This window comes from Chaetodon trifascialis, chromosome 4 (genome assembly GCF_039877785.1).
Source record: "Chaetodon trifascialis isolate fChaTrf1 chromosome 4, fChaTrf1.hap1, whole genome shotgun sequence".
NCBI classification, from domain to species: domain Eukaryota; kingdom Metazoa; phylum Chordata; class Actinopteri; order Chaetodontiformes; family Chaetodontidae; genus Chaetodon; species Chaetodon trifascialis.
The window spans coordinates 22,704,148-22,715,491 of NC_092059.1; positions in this window are offsets into that span (position 1 = coordinate 22,704,148).

The window sequence follows — 11,344 nt, forward strand, 5'->3', positions numbered from 1 at the left end:
ACCCAATCATTGCGATTACACACATGCTACAAGGTAATGTCTTTCTATGTGGCTTGGATTCCCAAGCACAAGGGATCCACAGGAAACACTGCCTGCACATACTGGATGTAATGTCACAAGACATTAAAAAGAAGGCAACCCTTGATCAGCGGTCCAGCTCATTGACTGTCTGCTTCGGTGTTCCTTATTAAAATGTGGTGTGACGAGTGTTTGAGTGTGCTGTGAACACACACGAGTCGCTCCTCTATGCACCTTCCAAGGCCTGATTGCTGAACCCTGGTGGTTTATCCATGTCCATAGTAAGACAGTTTTTACATTTTAGAAAAACATCCACTGATTAACAGTGGACAGAGAAGTTTCCAGTGTCTTTTTTTCAGTTTCAGAATTTGGATTGAATTACTTTGGATACAAGGACACAACAGTAATGATTTTTCTTTTTAACCCTGCTGCCACAGTGATGATCTTTAGAATGTGTCATGCACATGCACTCATACTTATACACATACATGCATGTCCAAGAAACCAGGCTTCTCACAAAGAACCTGCTTTGTCTTAATCCTTTTAACACAGAAAACTATCAGTTTGCAGTAGTGCTGTCGAAAATATCACGTTATTAGCCAGTTAACGCAAATCAATTTTAACAGCGTCATTTTTTTATTGCGAGATTGACGCTCTTCCTGACCGAGTGAACTTGTAGTTTTTTATAAGCTGTGGCCACTGCTAGTAACGTTAGAAAAACTACAGGATCCGATTGTAAACCAGAAACAAAACAACAGCTCGCGAGCTGTAAAAGTATAGGCTACCGGTTGTGTGGATGTCAAGCGCGAAACGTTGAAATGGATGCGAACAAGATTCTGAATGGAAAAAAAGTTGCCAGATGGGTCGACTGACAAGACCAAAGTTATCTGTGTGTATTTTCGGTGTGAACTGAATTATCACTGTAGCACATCCAGTCTGAAATACCACTTGATGGCTGAACACACACCGAATGCGAATTCTCCTCCGCCTCCTTGTCAAAACCAGGCGACAATGGATGGCTTTCGACGAAGGCAGATGGATGCTATTATGAAATTGTTATTGAAAGGAAACTTAAGAAAGGAAAGTTTAAGCCATGGTTTAACTGCACTGTAGCCTGAGTCCTAGTTTATAATGATGTGCACTTTGTAACTTTATCTTGTATCACCCTGTTTTGATCCCTTAGAAAGGGTTGATGAAGGGGCTTTTTTTTGTAACCAAGTATTTATTTTTTGTCATCTGTTTATTGACAGTGTTAAATTGTGTGAGATTTGATTCATTCAAATGTGAATGATTGCTCAAAGTGAGAATGTTAGTGTGAAATAAAACACTATGCGTTGTTGTTTTCAATAAAAAAACGTTTGCACAAAGCAAGCCTATCCACTTTTCCATGTTGATAAGAGCATTAAAATGCTAATTAATTGGACATTTAGAGTAGATAAAAATGTGCGATTAATATGTGATTAATCGCGAGTTAACTATGACATTCATGAGATTAATCGCAATTAAATATTTTAATCGATTGACAGCACTAGTTTGCAGGTTAGTTAGGTTCATGTAGGCTGTCATATTTTGCAGACTCCACATCCAAGTGAGGTCAACATTATCACACCTTCGTGTTAATGACAACTATGCTGAAATATGACGGTCGACGACCTCTTTCTCCATAACTAAGACAAGATGGGACTGACATCATTAAACTGTATCCACATGCAATATTGTTGACAAGGACAGAGAAGACTAAAATGTGCACGTGTCTGTCAGTGTTGGTTATAAGCAGGGGGATGTCGAGTGAAACTGTACTGAAATGTACTGCAGGTTTATTTCAAGGAGCAGTAGGAATGCTGATCTAAAACCAGCCAGCTAACTGGCTGAAAGCCACACGCCTCGCAATCATAAACGACAGCCGACGATGTATTTGGCAACATAAAAAGGATGTTTATCTGTCCTTCACATTACCATCAGAATGAATTTGATTTGATTCAGCATCAGAATGAATCTGGATGTCCTCCTTTGACCAGACACTTCTGTAAAGCTGCATTCTGAATCATTCAACCTGTGTTTTGTACTAATTGAGATGGACTGAAATGGTCAATATAATCTGCCAACAGTTTTCATTGACTCAATCTATACTGAAATAGTTGTGGTTTCATTGATGAAGATAAGAACAAAACGCTCAAACTTAAGTCAACTACAACTTGACTGAAAAAAACAGGATGAGGTTCACTAAATATGATAAAAACTCAACATTCAACACAAGACAAAGACTAAATGAGAAATAGCTGACAAAATTAACAAACACATCTCTCAGTGCTCAATCATTTATTTGATAGTGGAAAACCAAGAGGAAACCGCTATTTACCTGCTGAACCCATGCTGCTCTCCAACAGAACTGGATATACCCAAGAAAATGTCAGCATAAAGCACCTACTGAAATCAAATCAAGCACACCTTAGCAAACATCCTTTATCATTTCAGGGGGACAAGCTGAGGGAAAACTGGAACAAAGTGTGAATAAGAGCCTGGTGTGTGTGTGTGTGTGTGAGTGTGTGTGGGGGGGGGGGGGGGGGCAGGAGAGAGAAAAACAGCACGATGGCCTTGAGAATATGGATCCCCGCTTCCCAACACCTTTGTTTGTCTCAGAGTGCCACAAGAGAGCTCTGCACACGTATTTGTGTGTGTGCGTGTGTGTGTGTGTGTGTGTGTGTGCGCATGTGTGGTTGGGGGGGTGAGGGGTGAGGGATGGGGGGATGCTGGGCTGTGTGACAGAGTCTCTCTCTGCATTAATTGCTTAAATTGAAGCGCTGCCACGTCTCTGTGAGAGACGCTTTGATATGATAATGGCAGCCTTCTCAGCACAGGAGAGGCCTGCTTTGTGTGTGTATGTGTGTGAGTGTGTGAGTGAGTGAGTGAGTGCGCGCGTGTGTGTGGATGGTAATTTGGTGGCATGCACCTGCCAGCACGCCACTGTCTCCTGTCGCCATCAACACGGCCAGAGAGACAGGCAGAGTCAGACAAACAGACTCGGAGAGAGAGGGCTCAGCCATGTTGATCAGGTTTGGCTGATGAAGATGATGGTGATGACCATGAAGGCGATGAAGACGGCAATGAGGATGATGATATGACCGCTCTCTCCCTTCACAGGAAACGTTTTTCTGCAATGTTTTATGGACCTAATGTTGCCTTGATGCAACTCAAACACATTGTGAACTATGAGAAATGATTTGAAGTTTAAAAATAACTAAATAACACAAAGGGTGCATTCAAGAGCTCTCACAAATCCATGTCATATTAAGAGCACTAAAAACTATCATCAGTGCCACGAATACAATACCAGGTTCAACTCATCTCTGAACAGACCCAAAATATCCATTGCAAATGCTGTCCTGATCAAACTAAATGATCAATCTATTAACAAACAAGTAAAACATTCCCATGACAGCTCATTGCTTTCCAGGACTTTTCCATGACCGGACACCTCTCCTGAAGGTCTTCCAGGATGTGTGAGGACTCAGGTCTGTGGAGTGCCTGGATGCTGCACTCAAAGCATCGAGTCAGCTTACAGGAAGTCAAAGGTTCATTTTATCTCAGCGAAGATGAAAACACTTTTAATGAAAGCACTTTTTAAAGACGACTAAAACGACTGCTTCTGGATGCTTTGGCTGACCGGTTCAAACAGTCCTCTAGAGAAGAAGAAGAAGCTTCAGCGCAACAAACCCATGTTTGAACAATAAACAATGAATTAATCTGTGCCTCGAAATTTAAATGTGCATTTAAATGTGTCTTGCACTAGATTACAAATTTATCCCCCCTTGTTTATTTTTGTTATTCTACATACTCATGTTCCTCGCGCATGAAGCTGTTACAACATAAAACCATGACCACTAATTAAAAATATGCCCATATAAGATCCACACAGTCACTTAATGTCTGTATCATTTAGCAACCACTTTGTTCAGCTGCTGTTCAAGGACTGTAACGTAATTTACGTTCCACTATTAATCTAATTAGCACTGATTAAAATAGAACAAACCAATGAGCTTATGAGAAACGGTGATTTTAGAAGCACTCTAGTGTTTTTGAAACGACCAGCTGTGTGAACATCCCAGTCTGTGGTGGTTTATGTTCTAAATTATTTCTTACATTTCTGATTTTTAACAAGTGGAGGTGGTTCCTTCCTTTTCTTCTTCCCTTCTTTTGTTTCCTGTCATTCCAGTTTATTTTGTCATTCCCACAGTTAATGATCCAGTCCTGCCCTGAGTAGTTAAAGGCTGCCCTGCTCATCATGCGTCATGGTTACCGGACCACCAATCAACTGTCAGTTCCCCCGATGATGTCACAGGTCAGCGGGGCTGCCATTAAAACACAGACAAATCGCCATGGTAACGCTGAATGTTCTGCCATGGTGGTGGTCGTGGTAGTTGTGAGAGAAGGTTTACTGGAAGGGAAGTGTGTGTGTGTGTGTGTGTGTGTGTGTGTGTGTGTGTGTGTGTGTGTGTGTGTGTGTGTGTGTGTGTGTGTGTGTGTGTGCGTGTGTTATTCAATGGTGTCTGGGACACCGAGTTGAGTCAGCCATTACCCAGAAGTCACTGCAGTTTCAGGAGGAGAAAGGAGGCACTGTCTCCCAAGGTCTGACACATACACATATACACACATAGAGAACTGTCTGATCACACACACACACACACACACACACACACACACACACACACACACACACACACACACCTCTCCTGGTTGCTTGCTAAGCCAACTGACCTTTACACAGGCCACCCACAGCTGACCCGTCCTCCATCATGTGACGAGGTGGGAGGCCGAAGCTACTACACTGTCCCATGGCTCCACACCCTGCACACACACACACACACACACACACACACACACACACACACACACACACACACACACACACACACACACACACACACACACACACACACACACACACACACACACACACACACACACACACACACACGCGCACACACGCACACGGAAACCCCTGTTCCACCTGTTGTTGCTTGGCAGCTCTTTCAGGTAGCTTGTGGCTGCAATGTGATTTTAGAGCATGTTGTCATGGCACACAGTGTTGATGTTTCATGTATGAAATTTCTATTTACTGCTGAAGTTTGGGTAAGCTATTTGGGAGTGTTTACTAGGTGGGGAGTAGTGACGCAGCTGGTTTTCATCTCATGTCTTTGTTTAAAATGATAATGATTTAAAACAGTCTTATGTGTGTGCACCGTCGCTCTTTGAACAAGCCTCAGCTGTTTATGTGGATGGGCTACACTTCCAGTTTTTGATGACACCTACTTTTTGTTCACTAAAAAAGGAGAGAATTGTTGGACAAACCTGAAAAATTAAGTGTGTTAATTGAACTTGTTCCCTTGATTTCAGAAATCTAATAATAAGTTTCATTTGTGTGTTACCAAGCAAACTATTTTAGGTTTGTTAACAAATCTCTCCTTTCAGACTGAAAGCACTTACTGTAAGTTGCTTTGGACACAAGCATCTACCAAATGAATGTAATGTCTGCTGAGGATCTCCTCTGTGATTATGGATTCAACACAATACTTCACTGAACAGATGTTTTGACCATTGCTGGGACTGCTGTCAAATGCTAATCAACAGCACAACGCAATATGATAAATTGGTCCAGAAAGTCCCACTAGGGAGTCTGGGTTTTGTTTGATCGCTTATCATTGAGAGGAGAATCTCAATGCAGAGACCAAGGAGCTTCTGATTACACTGCAGGATCTTCATCAGCATCATTTGCCCAGATGTCATTGAACTGTTCACATTTCATTTTCTGAAATCGATTGCGGACTTTGCAGAGAAAAACACAACACAGAGTAGATCAGTCTTACTAAGGATTCTGGGTTTTGCTTCACCACGATGGCACCAGTGCTGAAACAACATTGCATCCCCTCCATGATGTCTGAGTCATGGGGAAGAGAGGAAAGGAGGAGAGGAGGGACACCTTGGGATCCACCCAAGTGCTCTTGAGCCACAGCACATTTACTGTTTTACAGAGGGTGTGAGTCAGAAATCTGCTTCCTACAAACACTCTGCTGCCTCGACTGTCACACACTATAAATAGATGCAGGGTTGAGTCACAATGAGTTGCTTCTCTTGTTCATACTGTATATGTGTGTCTTTAGCGTTAGTGTGTGTGTGTGTCTGTGTGTGTGTGTGTGTGTGTGTGTGTGTGTGTGTGTGTGTGTGTGTGTGTGTGTGTGTCGTCGTCTTTCCTCTGCTGCCAAAGGCCCCATTCCCATCCCTTGATCTGGAACAATGTGCTTCAGTCAGAGAGAGAGACAGAGCTGCCTTAGAAACTGGGGGCCCCCCCCAACACGCACGAACGCGCAAACACAGGAACGCAGACACACACACACACACACACACGCACACACACACACACACACACACACACACACACACACACACTGTCAGTTTCAACCCACTCAAAAAACAGCTGAGTAGCACTCCTGCATCCACACATTAATAAACATAAACAGATGAGTCCAGTTCATCGTACACTATCTGCAGCATTACGGCAAAGATATTCTGAGAAAAAACACTCAGACACATTTTCTCATACAGGGCCCCGTCCCATGAATAATAAGTGTTCAACTAGGCCAGAGGTCACATCCACGCTCCACTCCCCACAGCTTTCCCAACCGACCCCCTCATTAGGGAAATGTTTGTCCCAGCTGGGAAGGTGGGACGGGTGAGAAACAGCGAAGAAAAACAGGGAGGGAGGGGACAGAGCAGTCGTTAGAGAAAAAGTGAGGATGTCTCAGGGACTTCAATGACTAATTGCAGTCGACTACTTTCTTGCCAAATTTTGTCACTTAAAGCTTCCACAAAAGGTCTGCAGACTTTTCAGTGGAGTTCAGCAGAGAAATTCTCTTGAAAGCGCGAGTCCCCTCCAACTGAAAACTCTTATTGCAGTTAACAAGTCTTTATTTTCTGCGGGAGACCCTCTTTGTGCTCAGTCATATTCATCACAACACACACACAAACAAACTGATAGTCAGCAGTTTGTACAGTGTCCACAAAACTGGGCACGTTGGCAGAAAATGTTTACCTTTCTGGAGACGGCAGAGCCACAAATGCAGCAGTGAAAACACAGAGTTGAAAAGAGAAGAGCTTGTATGGATGCGCCGAACATTTACATTTAGCAATCTAAGAGTGAGGAATTAAATGAAAGTGTTATTCCTAATGGTTCATTTTTTATGGCGACAGTACTCGCGGTTTGTCGATGGAATAAAAAAGAACTGCAGGTCAGCACATGTACTGCTCCTCTTAGAGAGGACAAGAAAGGAAGAAAGAAAAATCCATCAGATATCACTCAGAGCTTATATTGTCCTTCTATACTTGTGAACTTGCAGCTCTTTAGTTGCAACAGCACATTATTGTTTTCTCCTTTTCATTCAAATTTTTAATCACAATCACAGTTAAATACTGTTGCTGACTCTGAGGACATTTACATCTCTTTAGGAGCACAGGAACCCAGAACGTCTGGCCTCAAATAATAAGAAAAAATGAAGAAGCAGGAAGAAGAAGCTGGATTTGGTTTGCACTGTTTTCGTTTCTATGTTCTGTCATTCATAATAATGCTTAAGAAATACAATCTTCAGCACTGATAAAAATATTGGATGTGTATTCTGTTAAATGTATGATGTACTTCTGCCATGCTGGAAACAAATGGCCTGATTTGAATGTCTGGACCTTGCTTGACCTCAGCTGACCAGCTTTAGCCTAGAGTAGCCAGAGTAGGCTTGTTGGATCAATGGAAAATTAACCAGCAAGAATTTGATAACAGGTGAATCTTTTCATTTTTGAAGCAAAAATGCAAACATGCTGACCTGTTTTAGTCCTTTCTACTGAAGATCTTGGGGTTTCAGAGTGTTGTTCAAGGAAAAACAAGCAATCTGAAGACTTCAATATGGCCCTCAGGAAACTGTGGTGGACATTTTTATAATATTCTGGCAGTTTAAACCATTCATCTATACATCGAGAAAATATTAGCCAAATTAATACTGAAAAAATGTTGGTTCCAGCCTTTAACTGTACATGTTACAATGAATGAATGATGAACACCTGACGGATATATGAGTGATGGAGATGCACAAGAAGATAGCTTTATCTCTCATGGACACGCACGCACGCACACACGCACACACGCACGCACGCACGCACGCACGCACGCACGCACTCCTCTGTTAGTCACTCCTGCTTCCACTGAATGAATGAAAGCCTCTGTTCTCTCTGGCTCTCGGCCCTCTTCATGCCCCGCTGCTGACTGGCAGATTGGAAGTAACAAATTGCTGCGTCCTCAGAATGATAATTAGCAAAGCCATGAAGGGAGTTTTGTTTAAAGGAGCATATTGTGAGCCAAACTTTCTGGTCTTTCTGGTCACCTGACTGACTTCTGATACTCTGAAACTTTATAAACAAGATAGGGCTCAAACTTTTTGAGTTTAGGAGCAATTTCAAGCGCAAACAGAGCTATTTCTCACCAACTTTTCCCAGAGCCTCATATAAGTCACCAACATCATAAGCTAATTCTGAGCCACAGGGCAAAGGTCCAGGATTGTTTTAAGTCCAGAAAAACCTTCCATTGATGTCTCAGAGAAATCTTTATGGCACACACACACACACACACACTCATATATATATATATTATCTTACATGTGATGAAAACAGAACTTGGCGGCCTCTTAATAATCAAGTCTCTACAGTGAAGAGAGAGTCTCCTCCCCTCGCTCCGCTGCCTTTAGCACAGCTCCAGCATCTCCATCAACAAGTCAATAGAGGCTCTGGCTCGCCAAGACATTAGCTAGGAAGCTATGGAGGTGAGCAGGGCTTATTATAAGCCTCTTAGTGATTCTGCAGGAGGTGAAGAAATGGTCTCTGTTAGGAGAATCAATCCCCGGGTAATTACCTCGACACACTGCAGGCTGCTGAGGAGGACTAGGACCAGGCCGAGGCTGCAAAGGCTAGTGAGCTCCAGTTCAATAAGAGCATTTTAAGAGAGCCCATTGTCTCAGACTTAAGAGAGGGACAGATAATGATAATGATGATGACGAAGATGATGATGATAAATACACAGCCGGTAATCAAGTGGTGTTTGACGGACACAAGTGCACAGCAGGGCTCATCAGAGTTTAGCGGCACACGGCCAGCCAATCTATAATCCATCTGTCTTCGAGACTCGCTTACCCAGTTCGGGGTCACTATCCCAGCATGCACTGGGAAAAGGGAAGGGAACCACCCTGTACAGATCTCCAAGCAAACACAGGGATAAAACAGGTAAATGGATTTATGCTGCATCCCATTGCTTCATCCTCATCCTCGACCTTCGTTAACCTCGCCACGTGAAATGTTGTTGTGTTCCAAATTATAACTTCACCCTCAGTAGCGACCCTTAAGCACCTCTCCTCCCTCCAAAAGGAGTTTTCAGCATCACAATTGGAATGTTACGTAATTGCTTCACAGCAGTGCTTGGTAACAGCAAAGCTTATGCATTGAGTCTCTTCAAGGCAATGTCAGCACCGCCGGCATAACACCTTGCAAACAGCTTAAGAAAAAAGCTGGACAATAGAGGCCATTTAACTGGATGCAATCTACCACTGAACAAAATACAGAAAAATGAATGTCCCTGTTCCTTAACATCAGCCTTTAAACATGGTTTCTATTCAGCTTCGAGTTGGTGTTCCACTGTATATCAGTAATTGCACCACTATCTCTAATTCTGTTTTTAGAGAGCAACACAAAGCTGAAAGTCATTCCAAAATGAAGGGAAAGACGGTAAAGATGATAGAAAACGTTGATTCAGAGAATGGATAGATGGACTGTCTCAAGGGTACATCTGGCATGTGGGGTGATGGTGTGAAATATTTTCTGATTGCGGGTCAGACCCTCGCCATTATTTCTTTCTACATGACCGGTGGTAAATGTTTCCAACAAGTCTGGGCTCCGACAGAGTTCCCCCAACAGGTCGAGGTACCAAACAACAACCTACAGCCCCCGGTTTTATCACTTCTTTTTACATATTTGTATGGCATGCTTTATGCACCGCTGTGTGTTCTGTGTTTCACACGGCTGCAAGACAAATTGCCCTTCAAGGGCAATAAAGTTAATTTTAAGCTAAAGTGACAAACAGATGAAAGGTTGTTGGTTCAATGGCAGTTTAATCTTACAGCCGACACCAACAATAGCAAACTATTCTGTAAGTTAATGTGCTAATGGTAATATCTATCACACCAGAGCCCCAACAACACTTCTTGATCTTCCTCTTCTGTTTTGAGCAAAACTGGACCCTGACAGAGAGCCCCCAAGAGGCAGAGGTGCACAACAACAGCCTACAAAGGCAGGTATGTGGATGAGCAGATTAAAGGTTGTTGGTTCAACACTATTAAATCTAATGCCAAGCGTATGAGAAGCACCAATCCAGAGGCTACTGAAAAAGAGGAACGAGGGTTCATGCCTAAAAATAGTTTGAAAAATCTCACTGTGATTGCATTTGTCCTAGTTAACAATAAAACAAAAACATAGAAAATGTCCTTATCTTTACTCGAATACATTTAATTTAAACTTATTCATATCTTAAATCCATTTTATACTATATTTTTGTTGAGTAAAAAACAAATCGTATTCTTCATTGAGCATAACTCATAGGCAAACATGCAGACACACACATCAGTCAGCAGACTGGTAAAAAGAAAGTTAGACATACAGGCAGACGGAAGGACAGAAAGACAAGCACATAGCTGAAGCCTTGCTCCTCTGACACCTGGGAAGCTATTTGCAACAACGCACACAGAAAGGGGATATGAAAAAAAAGCTAAAATAGAGAAACTAGACAAAGTAAAAGCACTCTTTCATATGAAATCAAGAGTTTAGGGGGCAGAGTTCAGCTATAAGTGGCGCTGCTACAACACGGCTCAGAAATAAATTAATTTCACATTCTTTAATTTTCAGAATAAAATGGCCAGCCATTTCAGGTCGAATAATTGTTTGAACCAATGATTTTATCATTAATCCAACAGCGGCTCCCGAGAGCTGGGGGTCACACCGGAGGTTGATTAGGTACGATGCTGCACAAAGAGCCCTCCAGTCGATGCCATTGAAAAGGAGCAAGTCATTTAGATTGTGAATTGGTCCCGGGGCTGCGAGGCTCGCTCCATTACAGGCCATTTTCAATTTCAGCCTCACAATAAACATCAAGCCGGGCCAAGGAAATTACAGCATCTTGGAGATGTAGCCGAACAGATAGGTGGGGTACGGACAAGATGACACGACTGGAGGGAAAGGAGGGGCG